The sequence below is a fragment of the Dryobates pubescens genome, chromosome 13 (genome assembly GCF_014839835.1).
Source record: "Dryobates pubescens isolate bDryPub1 chromosome 13, bDryPub1.pri, whole genome shotgun sequence".
NCBI classification, from domain to species: domain Eukaryota; kingdom Metazoa; phylum Chordata; class Aves; order Piciformes; family Picidae; genus Dryobates; species Dryobates pubescens.
The window spans coordinates 19836957-19858037 of NC_071624.1; positions in this window are offsets into that span (position 1 = coordinate 19836957).

Consider the following 21081-nt stretch of genomic DNA (forward strand, 5'->3'; position numbering starts at 1 on the left):
CCCCTGCCCTCTCCCCTTCCCCCGCCCCGGCGGAGGCTCGGCCCCGGGGCTGGCTGCCGCCTTGCCTGGGGAGGACTGGAGAGCTCTGAAGCGCCCAAGCCTGACTTGCTGGTTTGTGCTGTCTGTGCAAAGTGTAAATAGGGATATTTGCCCCCCCTGAGCCCCCCTCCCTCGCTGTTTCTAGCTGACAGACCTGTGCCTTTTGTTACCAGCCGCCGGTTATTTATGGTAGTAAAGGATCCTTGGTTCCAGAGCCTCTCTCTGTGTCCCACCCCTGCACAGCCTCCCCTCACAGCCCTCAGGGTGGCCACCTCTGCGGGATCAGCAGGGCCACAGTCATCTCCCCAGGCTGAGGGAATGGCTCAGGCTGGAAGGGACCTCCAAGAGCATCGAGCCCCCTGCCCTGGGCAGGGACCCCTCCCCCCAGCACAGGCCTGCACTGCCCTGGGCACGGTGAGCGGTGCCAGAAGGGTTTGCCCTGACACAGCCTGCTCTGGCCTGCAGGGTGAAGGCCTCTGGGTGGCCAGGGGGAAGGAACAGCCTGAGCAGGTCGTGGCTTGGGAGCTGGGCAGAGGGTCAGGAGGCTGCTCCTCAGGTTGGTGTTTGAGTGGCAGCTGCCCCAGAGGTGACACAGCCAGAGCCTGCTGCCTGCCCCCTGTCAACCCCTGTGACTGCCTCCTCTCCACCCTGGTGCCCCCTGCCCACCCCTGTGACTGCCCCCTCTCTTCCCTGCTGCCCCCTCTCCACCCTGGGTGCCCCTTGCCCACCCCTGTGACTGCCCCCATCTCCTCCCTGCTGCCCCCTCTCCACCCTGGTGCCCCCTGCCCACCCTGGTGCCTCCTGCCCACCCTTCCCACACCTGCAGGCACACAGCTGCTGGAGGGCAGCCACCCTCCTCAGGGAGGGCTGAGCCTGGCTGTGCTGTGGAGGCTCCTGGCAGGGCCCTTCTGGCCTGCAGCTCACAGCAGGGATGTTTGAGGCTGTCCAGCCTCTGCAGTTCTTCAGAAGCAGAATGCCCTTGGAGTGGGAGATGCTCCTTAGCCCTCCTCACAGCTGCTGTGCAGAGCAGCTCTGGGGACAGCTCTGCAGGGAAGTGGCTTGAAGAAGGGCTGGGGAAGGCTCCTCAGGTGGTGTCCTTCAGGTGGGAAGGAGCCTTGGGAGCTGTCTAGCTCCAGGCAGGGTCAGCTCTGAGGTCAGGCCTGGGATGTTCAGGGCTGCCTTGAGCCTGCCTCTGAAAGCTCTCAGGGGTGGAGGCTGTGTGTGGCTTCCTGGGCAGGCTGCTGCAGCCCCTGCAGCATCCTCACACCCCCTGGGAGCCAGGGGGACACTGCCCCAGGGGTAGGTGTCCCAGGCTCTGCTGCCCAGGCCTTGCACCTGGTGTCTGTAGCTTCCACAGGTGGTTAGAGGAGGGAGGCCAGAGGTGGAGGCACTGAGAGGCTCCTGGCAGCAGGCTGGAGAGCTGAAGGTGCTCCTGGGCCCTTCCAGAGCAGCAATCTGGTGGCTTCCCAAACCCTTGCTTAGCCCTGGGATACCCCAGGAGGTCCTGCTGCCAGGGTCACTGCAGCAGGGTGGGCAGCAGCTGGCACAGGAGGAGGTCCTGCTGCCAGGGTCACTGCAGCAGGGTGGGCAGCAGCTGGCACAGGAGGAGGTCCTGCTGCCAGGGTCACTGCAGCAGGGTGGGCAGCAGCTGGCCCAGGAGGAGGTCCTGCTGCCAGGGTCACTGCAGCAGGGTGGGCACCAGCTGGCCCAGGAGGAGGTCCTGCTGCCAGGGTCACTGCAGCAGGGTGGGCACCAGCTGGCACAGGAGGAGGTCCTGCTGCCAGGGTCACTGCAGCAGGGTGGGCACCAGCTGGCCCAGGAGGAGGTCCTGCTGCCAGGGTCACTGCAGCAGGGTGGGCACCAGCTGGCCCAGGAGGAGGTCCTGCTGCCAGGGTCACTGCAGCAGGGTGGGCACCAGCTGGCCCAGGAGGAGGTCCTGCTGCCAGGGTCACTGCAGCAGGGTGGGCAGCAGCTGGCACAGGAGGAGGTCCTGCTGCCAGGGTCACTGCAGCAGGGTGGGCAGCAGCTGGCACAGGGCTGCCTGCTGTGGAGGGGGAGTGCAGCAGCAGCTCCAAGGGCCAGGCTCAGTGGGTCAGCTCAATGGCTTTGGGTCAGGAGGCTTCAGCCAGGCCCCATGGCAGGGGCTGGAGCTGGCTGACCCTTGAGCTCCCTCCCAACCCTGGCAGTTCTCTGGTTCTGTGGTTCCTGCTGGCACAGCCCCCAGGAGCAGCTCCCCTCTGGGGGGCTGAGGACTCTTCCTGTGCAGGTGGAGGCTTGGGGCTCCCACCCTGTGCTGAGCACTTGGAGCTGGGCTGCAGCAGTGAGGAGCATCTCCTGCTGCTGCTCTGCTGCTGCAGCTTCCTCCCTCAGGGGCCAGCCCAGGCTGTCTCTGCCCCTCCAACGTCCCAGCAGCCGAAGCAACCCTCCCCAGCCAGGAGGCTTTGTCTCTGGGGGCTCCAGAGGCTGCTTCCTGCCAGGCTGTGTCAGGCTGACCTGAGGCCTGTTCCTGCCTCTGCCTGGGGCTGCCTCTGCCCCAGCCCTGCCGGGTACAGGCTGTCTCTCCAGTGTAATGAGGCCATTGTAAATCAGCTGCTGCTCCTCTCCTCCCTCCCGCTGCCTGGGGCTTGGTTGGGCTTGGAGCACTCTTCAGGCCCCTGCAGCTGCCCAGGAAGCAGCCTGCAGCCCCTCTGCCTCCACTGCTGTCACAGAGTCCCTCCTGAGGGTTGCAAAAGACCTCTGAGATCCCCGAGTGCAGCCTTGGGGGAGGCTGTTCCGAGAGGGAGACCTCGGGGTGCGAGCTGTTCAGATTGTTCCTCCTGATAGGCAGAGGCTGCTCTGTGCCTTCCCTGCACGTCCTGTGCTGGCCGAGTGCTAAAGCCCGGCCCGGCCCGGCCCGGCCCCGGCCCGGCCCGCCCCGGCCCGCCCCGCCCCGCCCCGCCCCGGCCCAGCCCGCCCCGCCCCGGCCCCGCCCCGCCCCGCCCCGGCCCTCCTGCAGGGCGTGTGGAGCAGGGCAGGATCGGCTGCCCGGCTCTGTGCTTCATCTCCCGGGCTGGGGGAGGAGGAGCTGGGGCTCCTTGCCTTTCCCTCCTCCCCTCTCTGGCTTTGGGCAGCCAGGCTTTGCCTGGGCCCCGGCCCGGCCTTGCTGGGAGCTGCTGGCCAGGGCTCGGCTGGAAGCTGCAGGCAGCTTTCCAGGCAGGGGTTTGTCACTGGTGAGGCTTCTGGGGTCTCCTCCTCGGGAGCCCAGGTCGGATGAGGCTTTGAGCAGCCTGGCTGGTGGGAGGTGTCCCTGCCCCTTCCACCTGAAGCCCTTCTGTGACCTGGCTCTGAGGGATGTGGCACCAAAGCTCCTCTGAGCTGCAGCCTCCAGCCGTGCTGAGGACACCGCGCTCCTGCTGCAGCTCCCGGCTTCCCCAGCCTGGCCTGGAGAGGAGCTGCAGCTTCCCCCAGGGGCTCTGTGTCCCCCAGGCTGGTGGTGCAGGCCGCTGGCAGGCTGGGGTTGGTTTGCCTGCCCTGCCTCACCTCTGAAGGTGCTGCTGGGGCAGCCTGCAGGAAGTCAGTCTAGCCAGGTCAGATCCCTGCCCCCTCTGGGAAGGAAGCTGGGAAGAACATTTGCCCTCTGGCATCGATTTCCTGCCCAGCGTCCTCCAAGGAGCAGCTGGAGAGCAGCCAGGCCCACAGCTGGAGAGCTGGGGGCTGGGCAGCCTTCTGGCAAGGGGGAGCAGGAAATCCTCTGCTCACTGCCTGCTGAGCAGCTTAGCTCAGCCCCTCCAGCATTCCCAGGGCTGTCAGCAGAGAGCTCCTCTCCTCTGGGGACAGGGATCCAGCACTCCATGGCCTGCAGCACCTGGGGCCCTGTGGAGAACGCCTCAGGAGACCCAAGTGGTGCAATGGACCAGCTCAGCACCACCTGTGCTGCACCATGGCCACCACCAGCCCCTGGCCCAGCAGCAGCAGCAGCAGCAGCTCCTCTCCCAGCAGCAGCAGCAGCAGCTCCTCTCCCAGCAGCAGCAGTAGCAGCAGCAGCTCCTCTTCCAGCAGCAGCAGTAGCAGCAGCAGCTCCTCTTCCAGCAGCAGCAGTAGCAGCAGCAGCTCCTCTCCCAGCAGCAGCAGCAGCAGCTCCTCTCCCAGCAGCAGCAGCAGCAGCTCCTCTCCCAGCAGCAGCAGCAGCAGCTCCTCTCCCAGCAGCAGCAGCAGCAGCAGCAGCTCCTCTTCCAGCAGCAGCAGTAGCAGCAGCAGCTCCTCTTCCAGCAGCAGCAGTAGCAGCAGCAGCTCCTCTCCCAGCAGCAGCAGCAGCTCCTCTCCCAGCAGCAGCAGCAGCTCCTCTCCCAGCAGCAGCAGCAGCAGCAGCTCCTCTCCCAGCAGCAGCAGCAGCAGCAGCTCCTCTTCCAGCAGCAGCAGCAGCTCCTCTTCCAGCAGCAGCAGCAGCTCCTCTCCCAGCAGCAGCAGCAGCTCCTCTCCCAGCAGCAGCAGCTCCTCTCCCAGCAGCAGCAGCAGCAGCTCCTCTCCCAGCAGCAGCAGCAGCTCCTCTCCCAGCAGCAGCAGCAGCTCCTCTCCCAGCAGCAGCAGCAGCTCCTCTCCCAGCAGCAGCAGCAGCTCCTCTCCCAGCAGCAGCAGCAGCAGCAGCTCCTCTCCCAGCAGCAGCAGCAGCAGCAGCTCCTCTCCCAGCAGCAGCAGCAGCAGCAGCTCCTCTCCCAGCAGCAGCAGCTCCTTGACCTTTTCATTACCCACAGTGGCCTTGCATGGTTTCCTGCAGGAGCCTGAAGTGTGCCGCCTCAGGAGCATGTCCACTGCTGCTGCCCTTCAGGAGGCATCATGGAACTGTCTGGAGAAGCCCTGCAAGGTCCTGGAGGCCGAGCATCCACCCTGGCCACTGAGCCATGGCCCAGGGAGTCACAGCCACAACCTTCTTGAGCACCTCCAGGGATGGGGACTCCACCACCTCCCTGAGCCAGCCCTTGGCATCCCTTCTGGGCAGAAATTGTTCCTCATGGCCAACCTAAACCTCCCCTGGGGCAGCTTGAGGCCATTTCCTCTTGTCCTGTTGCTGGTTCCTAGGGAGCAGAGCCCAAGCCCCACCTGGCTGCAGCCTCCTCTCAGGGAGCTGCAGAGAGCAAGGAGGTCTCCCTCAGCCTCCTCTTCTCCAGGCTGAACACCCCCAGCTCCCTCAGCTGCTCCTCCCCAGCCCTGTTCTCCAGACCCTTCCCCAGCTCTGCTGCCCTTCTCTGGACCTGCTCCAGCCCTCAGTGTCCTCCTTGGAGTGAGGGACCCAGTGCAGGACTCAGCAGGGCTGAGCAGGGCTGGGCAGTGCAGGGCAAGGCTCAGCAGGGCTGAGCAGGGCTGGGCAGTGCAGGGCAAGGCTCAGCAGGGCTGGGCAGGGCTGGGCAGTGCAGGGCAAGGCTCAGCAGGGCTGGGCAGGGCTGGGCAGTGCTGCTGGTCTTTGCCCTCAGAAGCTGAGAGCCCAGCTGAGGGCAGCCAGGGGAGCGCTGGAGGGAGGCCTGAGCGCAGGGAGGATTAGCTGGGTAAGGGCAGCAGATTGCACAGCTTAGCTCCCCTGGCAGCACAGGGGACAGCTGGGGCAGTGCCACATCCATGAGGAGCCTCTCTGATAGCTCCTGACACAGCTCTGCCTCCTCTCCTGCCCTGCAGCAGCCTGGCTGTAGCTGCCCCTCTCGGCCTGCAGGCAAAGCTGGGGCTGCCAGGGCTGCAGGAGCCCCTGCAGCAGCAGCTCAGAGCTGGGCTGCTTGTTTTGGCTGATTTCACTGGGGAGCTGAGTCAGGAATGGGTTGAAATCTTATGTACAGGTCAGCTAGAGGCTGGAAATGCAGCAGATGCTGAGCACTGCCCTGCTGCAGGCTGTTGCAGAGGGGCTGGGGGTGGATTTTGGTGCTTGGATGCAAGCCTGGGATGTTAGAGCAGAAATAATGTGACTGAATTCATTTGGCACTCCAGGCACAGTGAAACTGCAGCTTTGCAGGGGGAGGGGAAGCAAAAGGAGCTGGGGAAGAGTCACAGAGGCAGAGAGTTGTTTGGGTTGGAAGAGACCTCCAAGATCATCCAGCCCAACCTCACTGTGGCCACTGAACCAGGGCCCCAAGTTGCCCTGTGAGAGGTCCAAGTCTAGACAGGCCTTCTTCTGCACCAAGGTGATAGGACTGAGGCAGCTCTGGGAGCAGCAAAGGCTGAGAGCTCCTGGGGAGGCTGCTGCAGCTGCTAGGAATTGGAGGGGGGGCTGCAGGAGGGCTCTGGGATTGTTCAGGGATTCATGGAATGGGTTGGAAGGGGCCTTGAAGGTCATCCAGTTCCCACCAGCACAGGTTGCTCAAGGCTTCATCCAACCTGGGCTTGAACACCTCCAGGGAGGGAGGGAGACATCCACAACCTCCCTGGGCAACCTCAGGCAGCCCACAAGGACACCAAGCAGGGAATGGTTTGGGCTGGGAAAGACCCTGAGGAGAAGCTGGGAACAAGGAAGAAATTGCTGGCAGTGAGGGTGGGGAGACACTGGCACAGGCTGCCCAGGGAGGCTGTGGAGGTCCTCTCCCTGGAGGTGTTCAAGGCCCTGAGCAGCCTGTGCTGGTGGGAGGTGTCCCTGCCCATGGCAGGAGGGTTGGAGCTGGATGGCCTTCAAGGCCCCTTCCAACCCAAGCCAATCAGTGAGCAGTGGAAGCTAATCCTGTCAGGACACTGCAGAGGGGCTCAGAGGATGCAGCACTGCTGCTTTCCAAGCCAGCTGAAGCTCCCTGCAGAGCTGCCTTCTGCCACCTCACCTTCCCAGGGAGGAGAAAGCAGTCCCTGCCCTGCTCCCTTGCACCCTGCTGGATGTCCCCTCAGTGGATCCAGCAGAGGAACCTCTGCTCTCTCCTTGGCAGCTCAGCCTCTCTCTGCTCCACGGAGAAGAGGTCAGGAAGGCAGCAGAGCTGCACAGGGCAAGGCAAACAAACACAGGCTGAGGAGAGAAGGCTGAGTTTTGGCACCCAGCAAGGGCTTCCTGGCTGCCTGCTAAGAGCCAAGTGGAGATCATCTCTTGTGCATTAGCAGAGGGAAATCCCAGCAGCTCCTAAAATAGCAGGGAAGAGCTGGGCTGGAAACCAGGAGAGAAAGGAAAAGGGGAGGGGAAAAAACAACCCCAAACCACTTCTCTTGCTGCTGCTTTGCTTCTCTGAAGGGCTCAGGTCAAGGGCCTGAAAGGTGAGAGGAGGCTACCAGAAGATGAGGATCTGCAGGAGGCTGATGGGGAATGGATGATGCCTTGAGCAGCCTCTGATGAAGTTTCTTCTGCCCAGCCTGGCCTTGAACATCTCCAGGGAGGGAGGCAGCCACAACCTCCCTGGGCAACCTGGGTTGCCCAGGGAGGTTGTGGCTGCCTCCCTCCCTGGAGATGTTCAAGGCCAGGCTGGATGAGGCCCTGAGCAAGCTGGGCTGGTGGGAGGTGGAACTGGATGACCTTCAAGGTCCCTTCCAACCCAACCCATGCTTGGATTCTGTGGTTCCATCTGCCCCTGAGGCTTGATGGCCATGGTGGTGGTGTGCTGAAGGCTGGGCTTGGTCTCCTGAAGGAGCTCTTCCAAGCCAGTTCTGTGTTTCTCTGTGCAGTCTGCAAAGGAGAAGGCTCTGGACAGGCAGCTGGGTCTGAGGTACCTTCCAGCAGGCTCACCTTCTCCTCTGCTGCTGGGCCTGATGCCTTCCTCCCAGCCAGGAAGGTGCTCCTTGGTGAGGAGTGAGGTGAGGGAGGGCCTCACATCTATTTTGAGGAGCTCTGAAAGGTGACACCTGGGTGGTAAGTCACTGCTGGCCTTAAAATAGAGCAGGGGGCAGCTCCAGGCACTCTGACATTCAGGGCTGGCAGGGAGCAGGCAGAGCAGCAGCAGTGTGGCTGTCACCCAGGGAAGGGTTCACAGAATCAGGGAACTGTTAGGCTTGGAACTTCAGCCAGTCCCAACCCCCCTGCCATGGGCAGGGACACCTCACACCACAGCAGGTTGCTCACAGCCACCTCCAGCCTGGCTGCAAACACCTCCAGGCAGGAGGCTTCCACCACCTCCCTGGGCAGCCTGTGCCAGGCTCTCACCACCCTCCTGGGGAACAACTTCTTCCTCACAGCCAATCTCAATCTCCCCACTTCTAGTTCTGCTCCATCCCCCCCAGTCCTATCCCTCCCTGACAGCCTCAAAAGTCCCTCCCCAGCTTTCTTGCAGCCCCCTTCAGATGCTGGAAGGCCACAATGAGGTCTCCTTGGAGCCTTCTCCTCTCCAGCCTGCACAACCCCAACTCCTTCAATCTGTCCTCACAGCAGAGGTGCCCTGCCAGCTCTGGTGCCCTCAGATGGGAAAGGACCTTGGGGGTGATGCTTGGCAGCAGCTGCAGAGTAGCTCCCAGACCTTCACCTGCACTTGGGGCACAGCCACCCCAGGAAGGCTCCAGGCTTGGGGCACAGTGCCTGGAAGCTGCCTGGTGGGAAAGGACCTTAGGGATGTTGGACAACAGCAGCTGAAGGTGAGCCAGGGGGTGCCCGGGGGCCAGGAGGGGCATCAGCAGCCTGGCCTGCAGCAGCAGTGGTGTGGGCAGCAGGAGCAGGGCAAGGGTTGTGCCCCTGTGCCAGGCACTAGGGAAGCTGCTCCTTGAGTCCTGGGCTCAGTTTTGGGTCCCTCACTCCAAGGTTTGTCTCCTGGCCTCATCATCAGCTCCAGGCACTCAGGAGGCTTCTGCAGTCCCCAGCCCTGGAGCAGCTCAGAAATAGGCTGCACTGGCTGGAATCAGAGGGCACCCCAAGGAGGACACTGAGGGCTGGAGCAGGGCCAGAAAAGGCAACAGAGCTGGGGAAGGGGCTGGGGGGCAGGGCTGGGGAGGAGCAGCTGAAGGAGCTGGGGGTGTTGAGCCTGGAGGAGAGGAGGCTGAGGGAGACCTCCTTGCTCTCTGCAGCTCCCTGAGAGGAGGCTGCAGCCAGGTGGGGGTTGGGCTCTGCTCCCAAGGAACAAGCAACAGGACAAGAGGAGATGGCCTCAAGCTGCCCCAGGGGAGGTTTAGGTTGGCCCTGAGGAACAATTTCTGCCCCAGAAGGGTTGCCAAGGGCTGGCCCAGGCTGCCCAGGGCAAGGAAGTGTTCAACCCCTGACCACTCTTGCAGCAAAAGAATTTTTCCTGCTCTCCAGCCTCAGCCTCCCCTGGCACAGCTTGAGGCCATTGCCTCTCCTTCCATCACCTGAACCCAGGGAGCAGAGCCCAAGCCCCACCTGGCTCCAGCCTCCCCTCAAGGAGCTGCAGAGAGCAAGGAGGTCTCCCTCAGCCTCCTCCTCTCCAGACCAAGCCCCCCAGCTCCTCAACCATTCCATGGCCACTCCAGGCAGGAGCCTCTCCCACAGGTCAGGCAGGGGCTGAAGGTCCCAGTGGAAGGTCCTCACCTGCAGAACAACCTGGAGCCAGAAGCCAGCACTGAAAGAAAGCCTCCACCCTTGGCCCCCACTGATAAGGGAATGGGAAGGGGCAGGGCAGGGGAGAGCTCAGGCAAACAACCTCCCCAGGGCTGCCCAGCCTGGGGCCCCCTCCTCCCGGGGCCCCCTCCTCCTGGGCAGGGCCTGGCTCCTCTCCTCGTGTCTCTGCAGCAGCAGGGCAGGGCTGGACCTTCAGCCCCATGGGGTGTGCCAGCTAGATAAATATTGAATGTGCCTTTAATCTCGGGGTGGGGACTGGGGCTTGGGCCCCCAGCAGGATGTGCTGCCCCTCCCCAGGGGTGTGACTGTGTCCCTGCTGCACTCCAGAGCTACCACCTGGAGTACCTGTTGTGCCACCAACCCAGCTGCCCTGCAGTGCAGAGCCAGAGCGATGCTGCCCAGGCAGCAGGCAGCAGCACTTTGCTTCTGCTGGTCCCAGCTCAGCCAGCCAAGCACTGCAGAGCTCCTGGAGCCACAGAGCCTTTGGGGGGTGTCTGACTTGGATCCCAGAAACTGGAACCCAGCAGGTTCCATCTGAACAGCAGGACAGACTTCTTTGCTCTGAGGGTGCCGGGGAGACCACAGCTGGAGTGTTGCAGCCAGCTCTGGGCTCCCCAGCTCAAGAGGGACAGAGAACTGCTGGGGAGACTCCAAAGCTGCTGAGGGGCCTGGAGCAGCTCTGGGAGCAGCAAAGGCTGAGAGCCCTGGGGCTGAAAGCCTGGAGCAGAGCAGCCCCAGAGGGCAGCTGAGCAATGCTCAGCAAGAGCTAAAGGCTGGGGGACAAGAGGCTGGGGCCAGGCTCTGCTCAGTGGTGCCCAGGGCCAGGCCAAGGGACACAAAGTGGCAGCCAGGAGGTTCCATGTGAAGAGGAGGAGAAAGTTGTTTGGTGTGAGGGTGCTGGAGGCCTGGAGCAGGCTGCCCAGAGAGGTTGTGGAGTCTCCTGGTGTGGAGAGCTTCCAACCCTGCCCTGGGCACTCTGCTGCTGGGCAAGCTGCTGGGGGTGCCCTGCTGGAGCAGGGCTTGGGCTGGGGGAGCTCCAGAGCTCCCTTCCAGCCCCCCCACACTGGGATGATGTCAGAGGGTGGTTCTGCTCCTTAGCTTGGTGTCCTCCCACGGAGGAATGGCAGGAAGGAAGAGTGCAAGCACCGTGGGTCACATTCTGTGCTGCTGAGCTGGGCTGCCAGGCGGCTCCGGCCCCAGGGAGGGCAGTGGGCAGTGGGCAGTGGCCTTCAGCCGTTCAGCAGCAGCTGGAGAAGGCTTTCTGCAGACTCCTGCAGCAAACCCACAGCCCTGTGGGAGGAAAGGCCATCAGGTGAGGGTCAGGAAGCTGCTCTGGCCTGAGTGTGTTCTGACTGTGCCTGCAAGCTGCAGGATGTGAGACTTGCTCTGGGTGGCTGTGCTGTGGCTGAGGGTGTGAGTAATGCCCTGTGACAGCCCCGTGCCTGCTGCTCCTCCTGCTGCAGCTGGGCACTCTGTCACCTCCCACCAGCACCACCTGAAAGGAAAACTGCCTCGGGGATGAAGTTATCAGCAAGGGAACCTCCAAAGGCCTTGCTGGGAATCTACTCACTGGGACTGGATTGGCTCTGCTGGGAATCCAGCCAGGGTGCAGTGGGAAGGGCTGGTGTGGGCTGGGGGTGTGCAGACCCCTGGCTCAAAGTCCTGAGCTCCTGCACTCCCAGCTGGGGGTGCCCAGCGTGTGGGGCAGCAGCCTCTTAGTCACCCTGGTGGCTGACCCCCCCCAGCATGGTCCAGTCTCCCAGGGGGGCTGCTGGAATGCAGGCTGCATCTTGCTGCCCCCAGTCCCTCAGGAGTCATTTCAACCCTGGGCAACCTTCCCTCTGCCCCCACCAGCTGCAGCCCCAGTGGGCAAAGAGGTGCCCATGGCTACAGCTCATAGGAACAGAGAAGAGTTTGGGTTGGAAAGGAGCCTTCAAGGCCATCTACTCCAACCCTCCTGCAACCAGCAGGGACATCCCCAACCAGAGCAGGTTGCTCAGAGCCCCAACCAACCTGACCTGCAGTGGTGCCAGGGAGGGGGCAGCTCCCAGCTCTCTGGGCAGCCTGAGCCAGTGTTTTACCAGCCCTGCACCTCCCCTGAACGTGTCCCCTCCACTCCCCCTGCACCACAGCAGCCTGCAGTGAGCCAGCCCCACGCCTGCCTCTGCATTTGAGAGCAGCAGGAAGCTCATGGCCACGGTGTGCCCAAGTGGCTGCAGGAGTGTGGCTGCAGCTCACCAGGGCTGGGTGCAAGGCTGTCGGTGAAGTGTTGTGTAAACAGAAAGCAAATAGTGGCAGTTCCCTTAGTGACTCCATAGTGACAGGGCAACACTGCCCCATTTCACAATCACCTCGTGGCTCAAGTGCTGCAGCTCTCCTGACTGCTGGCAGGTGAGCAGGAGGAGCTGGGGCCAGCCCACAGCAGCACTTTGCACATCATGACATGGCTCTGCCTCTAGCCTGCTGACCTCCTGCCTCCCCCCCCCCCGAGATCAGCTGCTGGGCAGCTGCATCTCACACCACAGGCACCGAGCTCTGCTCAGCAGCTGGGCATGAACCTGTGGTGAACCTCCCTCAGGGGTGAAGCAGCACAGGACTCAGGCAGCAGAAGCTCCCTCTGGGTGTGCTGAGCCTCTCTGGGAGCCCAGCGAGGAGCAACCTTCCAGCTGTGCCTCAGCAGCTCAGGGAGCAGAGCCCAACCCCCTCCTGGCTCCAGCCTCCTCTCAGGGAGCTGCAGAGAGCAAGGAGGTCTCCCTCAGCCTCCTCCAAGCTGAACACCCCCAGCTGCTCCTCCCCAGCCCTGCTCTCCAGACCCTTCCCCAGCTTGGCTGCCCTTTTATCATCATCATTTGCCCATCCAGCTGCTGTTATGTGCTCCTGGAGCCACCCCCTCATGACTTGAGCTGGTTTCTGTTGCAGGGATGCCTGCCACGAGGCTCTGAACTCCAGGGGCTCTCAGGAGCTGCCAGCTCAGCTGCTATCAGGGCAGCAAGTGATGCAGGTTACAGTAGGTGCCAAGGCTGTGGATGTCTCCCTCCCTGGAAGTGTTCAAGACTGGGTTGGACAGGAGGAACTTCATCATGGATTGCTGAGGAAGGCATCACCCAGCCCTGCAGACCTCCAAGGAGGGGGCAGTGAAGCTGCTGAGCTGTTTCTCATCCCTGGGCAGCCTGTGCCAGTGTCTCCTCACCCTCACTCGCAACAATTTCTTCCTCCTCCCCACTCTCAATCCTTAGTCTTGCCTCCTAAGCTCAGCTCAGCTTCACCGTCTCCCTGGGTGTTATCCTCCAAACCTCCAAGCTTCCTTTGTTTGGTTTTGGGGTTGTTGATGGTTTTTTCCCCCCTCCTTTTCCTGTTGCCTTCATTTCCTTCAACTTTTCCATACCTCCTTCACCACTGCCTGCTGTCTCTCTGAGGAGCTGAGGAAGGCTGTGAGTAACATCCCTCTGCTTCCAGCCCCTCTCAGTCCCTTCCCGTGGGGAGGTCCGGGGGGGGGGTGGGGTGGGGTGGGGTGGTATTTTCGGCAGGATTTGCAGGTTTTTGTTGAACAGCAGGAAGGTTTTTCTGTTGTTTTGTTTTCCCTCCCTCCCCGAGTGTGTGCTTAACTGAGGAGAGAGCAGATCACCCTGCTCCTGGGTGAGGGGTGGGGGAAGGAGAGAGATTTATGGGCTGGCCGATTCCCGTGGGAGTTTGCTAGCAGGCGGCTGGGAAAGTGCTGAGTTCTGCCCGGATGAACCTCACCCTGCCGGCTCTTCGCCCGGGGAGCCCTCCGGGGCGCCCCCATTGTCCCTGAGCTGCAGGTGAGCTTTCAGAGACGATGAGCTCCGGCGCCCGGGAATGCCTCAAAGAGAGAAGAACAAACCCTTGAACCCCTCTCCCCCCTTCGCAGACACCTCCCGGGGGTCGGGGGTCTGGGCTCTGGTTGGGTTGTTTCCTCCCCAGGTCGCGTCCCGCTGGCTGCCCGGCCACGTCCTCCTGCCCTAACTCAGTGCTGAAGCTCTGTGCTGCTCCTTTCCCTCTTCAGCCTCCTCTCTGTGACGCTGTCCCTGGCAGCCTTCCCAAGTCCTCCTGCTGCCAGCGAGCTTCTTGTGCTCCCTTTCAAGATGCTGTGGTGGCAGAGAGACCCGATGTCCTCTCTCCAGACGCACACACCCCCTCCTCATGCTCTCCTTGACAGCTCTTCACTTCTGGCACTCAGCTGCTGCTTAATCACACACATTCCTCCTCTGATTCACCTCATGTGCTCTGGCGGCCAAAGGCTTGCCTTGGACTTGGCAATGGCACAGCAGCAGCAGCAGCAGGGCTGGGATCTCCTCCCTCGGGATCCAAGGGATCCCCAGTGCCACGGGCACGCTCCTCTGTCGGCCAGCTTCACCGCACGGCTGCCCTGGCCTCACCTCTGCCTGCCTGCACGTATCACCAGCCCCCTGCCCCCTCGTGTTTGTCCTGATGCTTATCTTTCTGGCGGTGCTTTGGAAACTTTCTCTCCTCTCCCTCCGCACAGAGAGCCCTTGCCTGACCTTGGTAGGTAGCCCTCATGTTCAGATCCCTCCTCCAAACATCCTCCCAGCGCAGCTGCTCTCCCACCACGGGTCCTACGTCCTTGTGACATTTGCAAAGGTGGCGGCGGAGGGGGGAGAGCAGAACTAATCAACCCAACCCAGCACACGCCGCAGCTTGGGAAGGAGAACTCGCGGGAGGTGCTCAGCGCACCGCGGGTGACCTCCCTGCCGGCCGCCGCTCCAGCCCTGCCCTTCCCTTGACCCCTCGGCTCTGCACGGCTCCTGCCAGCTCCCCTCCTCCCATCCCGGCACCGGGACCCTTCCTGCTCCTCCACAAAGCTCCCCACGGCACCCAGAGATAAGGAAGGGCTCCTCCAGCTCTGCCTTGACCCAACAAAACAATTGGAACCAGCAGCTGCCATGGGGAAGTTGTTTAGAGCCAAGGCTGCAAACCCCCCTCCCCCCCGACCACGTCCCAGTGCCGGTGTTGGGATCGAGCGAACGAAAGACAGCCTGGAAGCAGGGGGCTTGGGGAGAAGGAAGAGTGGGGCTTGAGCCCAGGAGAGGCTGCAGGTGCAGGCACGGCTCGGCACACACCCCCGGCAGGTCCCTGCCTTTGGTGCCAAGAGGCTGTTGGTGCCGATTAGCTTTTATTCCCCCAGCTGCCTGCTGGCACGGACTTTGCTCCTCCGGGCTGGGGGTTTGCGAGCGGCGGGAGGCTTCCCACGTGTGGCCGAGAAGGTACAAAGCCTGCCGGAAAACAATGGAAAGAGCTGGCTCATGACTGCTGCGTGTCACGCACTGCTCTCCCGCCTGCTCCTGTGTCCTTGGAGCTGCTCCCGCCGCCCGCAACCTGATCCCGAGCGGTGCCGCCGGCCCCGGGCTGGCACGCAGGGCGCGGGCTGGCACGCAGGGCGCAGGCTGCTGCCACGCCACGTGTGCCTGGCCTGGCACAGACCCCTGCACAGCCCAGCCCGGTCCCGTTGCAGAGCTGGGGGTCTGCGTGGGCATCCTGCAAGCTGGAGGAGCCCCTTCAGAGCAGGGTGGGAAGCAGCACTGGACCCCTCAGCCCAGGCTCTGCTCAGCCTCTCCTGGACACCATCTCTCCGTCCCCTTAGGTCTCCCCTCGCCAAGGGCAGGCTCCCCTCAGTACAGGCTCCCCCTTAGCGCAGGTTCCCCTTTTCCCCCCTCCCCTCCGCTCTGATCTTGTCGGAACGCAGCCGGGCGGCGGGAAGGGAGCAACCAGCCCCCCCCCCCTCCCCCCGGGCCAGCCCTCCCCGCTCGCTGCGTGCCGGCCGCCATCCCCCGCTGCCGCCTCCCCCCCTCCTCCCTCGCCCGCCCCCGGCCGCGGTGATCCGCGCTGATCCGACGGCCGCCTCACGACACCCTTCCCCGGCACGTTAAGCGGCCATCGCGTGAGAGGCGCCGGGCTCCCGGCCCGCCTCCCACACCCCCGCCGCCCCCCTCCCGCCGCCGCCATCACGCAGAGGGAGCAGATGCCGGCGAGGCGCGGCCGGGGCTCTGCCTCGCTCCCCCGCGCCCATCAAAGGCGTTCCCGGCCCCGTCTCGCTCTTAATGCCGATCTTAATTAAAGACCTCCGCGGGGGGCGAGCCCTTCACACGCGATCCCCTTCCCCGGCCCTCCCCTCGCACACACGGGCGCCCCAGCCCCGCAGCCACCCCCCGCCGCCACCCCCCGCCTGGGCTGGGTGCAGGGTGGGAAACAGCAGCGCTCGGGCGGGGCGGGTTGGGTTGGGTTAGTTTGGGTTAGTTTGGTTTACTTTACTTTTATTTACTTTTATTTTATTTTATTTTATTTTATTTTATTTTATTTTATTTTATTTTATTTTACTTTATTTTTCCTTTATTTTATTTTACTTTATTTTACTTTATTTTATTTTACTTTATTTTACTTTATTTTATTTTACTTTATTTTATTTTATTTTATTTTACTTTATTTTACTTTATTTTATTTTCATTTTAGATTTTTTTTGTATTTTTATTTTCTGTTAATTTTTTATTTTCGATTTTATTGTTTATACTTTTTTATTTTAGATTTTTAATATATTTTTATTTTAGCTTTTAGATTTGTTATTTTAATTTTTTATATTTTTATTTTAGCTTTTAGATTTATTTTAATTTTTTATATTTTTATTTTGTTATTTTTAAAATTTTATATATTTTAATTTTTTTTTTCATTTTACTTTGTATTTTATATTCTCTTTTCTTTCGTAGTTTCTTTTGTGTTTTATTGTCATTTATACTTTATTTTTCGATGCAGTATTTTATATTTTGAGTTTTATTTGGGGGGGTGGGGTGTGTTTTGGGTTGGTTTTTAATTGTCTTGTCTGTGATTGTGTTCTTCACCCCAACCCGCAGCTCTGCGGTCTGCTTTCTCGCTCGCACGCGAAGGGGGAGTTCGGTGTTTGCGCTGCGGTGGTATCTGGAGAGAAGGAGGCTGGGGGGAGACCTCCTGGCTCTCGACAGCTCCCTGCAAGGAGGCTTGGAGCCAGGTGGGGCTCGGTCTCTTCTCCCAGGGAACAAGAGCAACCAGCAGCTCCAGGCACTCAGCAGCCTCCTGCTCTTCCCAGCTCTGAAAGAGCTCAGAAATAGCCTGGAGTTGGCTGCGAGAAGGACACTGGAGCAGGTCCAGAGAAGGGCAATGAAGCTGGGGAAGGGTCTGGAGAAGAGCAGCTGAGGGAGCTGGGGGTGTTCAGTCTGGAGAGGAGGATGCTGAGGGGAGACCTCATTGCTCTCTGCAGCTCCCTGAGAGGAGGCTGCAGCCAGGTGGGGGTTGGTCTCCTGCCTAGTCTCAGGTGATAGAAGGAGAGGAAATGGCCTCAAAGCTGCCCCAGGGGAGGTTTAGGACGGACATTAAGTTAAATTTCTTCCTCGAAAGGGTTCTCCAAGCCTGACCCAGGCTGCCGAGGGAGGTGGCTGCATACCCATCCCTGGAGGGATCTCAGAGCTGCGTAGATGTGGTGCTGAGCGCCGTGGTTCAGCCCCAGCCTTGGCAGGGTCAGGGAACGTTTGGGCTGGATGATATGAAAGGGCTTTTTCCACCCAAACCCACTGTGTGACTCCACGATTGGGGTATCGCTCCCACGCCATTCCACACGGGACACCCCGCGCCCTTCCTCCTCATCCCCGAAGAGCTCGGGAGGAGGTTACGGGAGGTGGTGCGCAGGGGGGGCTGGTGGGGACGGCCGCGGCGTGCGGCTCCGCTTGCTGCCAGCCCCCGGGATTAAGCATGCACCGGGAGCACGCAGGTCAGCACGCAACGTGGAGAGGGTCACGCCAGGGGCTGGGGCGGAGGAGACAACCATGGGACCCCCTGCTGCAAAGCCGAGGAGGATGGAGAGGGTCGCGCCAGGGGCTGGGGCGGAGGAGACAACCATGGGACCCCCTGCTGCAAAGCCGAGGAGGATGGAGAGGGTCACGCCAGGGGCTGGGGAGGAGGAGACAGCCATGGGACACCCCCCCGCCTGCAAAGCCGAGGAGGATGGAGAGGGTCGCGCCAGGGGCTGGGGAGGAGGAGACAGCCATGGGACCCCCCCCCGCAAAGCCGAGGAGGGGAGCGGGGGGCCAGGCTATCCCTGTAGCCTTGCAGCAGCTGCTGCTCGGGCAGTTTGCTTTGTTTTCCAGCAAAATTCGCTGTCTTCTTCAACAGCAGCTCCCCCTCCTCCGTGCAGAAGAGCAAATAGAAGCTCCCCACACACACCCCCGGCCCAGGCCAGGCTTACTCCACCAAAGCAAACAAGAACCGAGCCCTATTCCCTCTTCAGCTGCCCTGAAAAGAAAACGTTACCGATGTTGCACCCTACGCAGAGCTGCCCCAGGGAGCAAACCCTCTGCGGCTGAGAGCCATCCGTGCATAAATTACACCGGGTTAACGAGGCCAGTGGAAGGTCACCTCACCTCTGTCCAGCTTTTAGTGGCTCTCTCTTATGTTTTTTCCGTGGGGAATGTCTCTCGTGGGGAATGCTTTGGGCTTTAGAAGAATGTCTTTGGGCACGTTGGAGTTGTCTTTGGGCAAAGAGAAGAGGCTTTGGGTATGCAGGAATTGCTTTGTGTATATAGGAATAGATTTGGGCACACAGGACTTGCTCCAGGACCTACTTTGGGCACACAGGACTTGCTTTGGGGATATAGGACTTGCTCCAGGACCTGCTTTGGGCACACAGGACCTGCTTTGAGCACACAGGCCTTGTTTTGGGCACACAGGACTTGCTTTGGGCATATAGGACTTGCTCCAGGACCTGCTTTGGGCACACAGGACCTGCTTTGGGCACACAGGACTTGCACCAGGAACTGCTTTGGGCACACAGAGATGATTTTGGCATACAGGAATGCTTTGGGCACACAGGAATTGCTTGGGGCACGTAGAAATTGCTTTGAGAAGAGAGGAACTGCCAGAGGCACACAGAAAAGTGCTTTGTGCATACAGTTGCTTTGGGTGTGTGGAAGATGGCTTTGGGCACACAGGAATTGATTTGGGCATGGAGAGAAATGGTTTAGGCAGACAGAAAATGCTTTGAGCATACAAAAAATATGCTTTGGGCATGTAGAAGATGCTTTGGGCTTGTAGGAATTGATTTGGGTATATATAGAAGATGCTTTGGGCATGTAGAAGATGCTTTGAGCACACAGGGATTGATCTGGGCATATAAAAAAATGCCTTGGGCAGACAGAAATGCTTTGAGCATCCAGAAGATGCTTTGGGCTTGTAGGAATTGATTTGGGCATGTAGAAGATGCTTTGAGCATACAAGGATTGATCATGGCATATAGAAGATGCCTTGGGCAGACAGAAAGTGCCTTGGGCAGAGAGAAAATGCTTTGAGCACACAGAAGATGCTTTGGGCATTCAGAGATGCCTTGGGCAGGTAGGAACTGATTTGGGCACACAGAAGATGCTTTGAGCATGCCAAACAAGATGGGCATCCAGAAGGTGCTTTGAGCTCCCAGAAGCAGCTTTGTCATGCAGGATGGCTTTAGGCAGGCTGGAAATGGGCAGTGGGAGCCCAGCAGCGTGGCTGTGCTCATGGCCCCTCAGCCACAGCGGCACAGGGCTGTGCCAGCCTCAGGTGGGGAGGCTCAGGCTGGGCCAACTCCCTTGCTGGAGGCTGTGGGGACGAGGCAGATGGCTGGGGTGGCAGAGAGGATGGGATAGGGTAACAGTGAGCCTCGTGGCAGTTTCCTGGCCTGCAGAGAGAGGAGGGGACAGCGTGGCATTAATTCAGTTGCAGTGGGGCTGCACTGAAAACCTGCATCTTTCATTTTCACTGCTTTGCTGTGGATTCAGGTGGGTGCTACTGAGAGCTGGCAGCACACAAATGGTTCCTACAGAGGTTCTGGCATGGCCCTCACCTGGGCAGGAAGGTCAGGTTTGGGGCAACAAACAAACCAAAGCCTTGCAGCAGAACCGAGTCTGCACTCATGCTGTGACCCCCTCCAGAGCCAGCTCTAAGCCTGACAGTGAAGCTCACAGAATCCCAGCATGGGGGGTGGGGGTTGGAAGGGACCTCTGGAGCTCACTCAGTTCAATCCCCTGCTCCAGCAGGGCACCCCCAGCAGCTTGCCCAGCAGCACAGTGCCCAGGGGGGGTTGGAAGCTCTCCACACCAGGAGACTCCACAACCTCTCTGGGCAGCCTGCTCCAGGCCTCCAGCACCCTCACACCAAACAACTTCCTCTTCACCTTTAAGTGAACTGTGTGGTGTTGGTTTGTGCCCAGTGTCCCCTGTCCTGTGGCTGGGCACCACTGAAAGAAGCCCAGCTCCATCCTCTTGACATTTACATCCTTATATGCATTGCTCAGCTGCCCTCTGGGGCTGCTCTTCTCCAGGCTCTCAGCCCCAGGGCTCTCAGCCTCTGCTGCTCACAGAGCTGCTCCAGGCCCCTCAGCAGCCTCCCCTGGACTCTCCCCAGCAGGTCTCTGTCTCTCTTGAGCTGGGGAGCCCAGAGCTGGCCCCAGGACTGCAGCTGTGGCCACACCAGAGCAGAGTAGAAGGAGAAGAGAACCTCCCTTGCTGGCCACACTCTTCTCCATGCAGCCCAGGCCACCTTTGGCCTCCTTGTCCCCAGGGGCACACTGCTGGCTCATGGGGACTTTGCTGTCCCCCAGCACTCCCAGCTCCTTCCCCTTGGAGCTGCTCCCCAGCAGGTTCCCCCTCCCTGTGCTGCTGCAGGAGGTTGTTCCTCCCCAGGGGCAGGACCCTGCCCTTGCCCTGGCTGAGCCTCCTCCCGTTCCCAATCCCTGCTTTCCAAAGGGCCGGCTCCGTTACGCCAGGGCTGCCTGTGGAGGGCATGAGGAACCCCTGTCCCCTGCCACGATCCCCTGCCCCCGCCCCCTGCCCCTGCGCCATGCTTGCGCCAGCCCAGGCCGTCCCCCGTGACGCCACCGCCCCCCGCGGTGACGTCATCGCGTTGACGTCATGGCGCCGCCGTGCGCCGTTGCCCTGGTTACGCAGGACGCCGCGGTAAGGACATGGCCGCCCCGGCCGCTTCCCTCCCTTCCCCCTGCGCTGCGCTGCGCCCGCCCCGCCGGCTCCGCGCCGCTCTGCCCCACGGTGGGCTGTGCCATTTCGCCGCCACCCTTTCCCCTTTCCTTCGCTCCCCTCCGCGCTGCTCCCGCCCCTCTCTCTCTCCCTCTCCCCCCACATCACGGCCTGGCCCCGGGAAGGCCTCTCGTGGCTGGCCCCGGGCTGTGTCTAGCACGAACTATGCGGTCCCGGTGGCGGCGGCGGCAGGTTCTGACCCTCCCTGTGACCTCTGGCAGCTTCCCGCGGCGCGGCGTTTCGGGAGGCCATGGAGCGGCGCGGCCCCCTTCACGCCTTGCCCGAGGAGATCCTCAAGGTAGGACCCGGTGTAAATACAGCCACAAGCTGTGGAGAGCACAGACTCAGTCATCTGGGGATACTTCACTGGCCTCTGAACGCTGGCACGTTGTCTGCTATCCTGGGGGGCTTGAGGAAGAGGGTGGCCAGCAGCACAAGGGAGGGACTCCCACCCCCTCTGCTCTGCTCTGCTCTGGTCAGGCCACAGCTGGAGCACTGTGTCCAGTTCTGGGCTCCCCAGTTCAAGAGGGACAGAGACCTGCTGCAGAGAGTCCA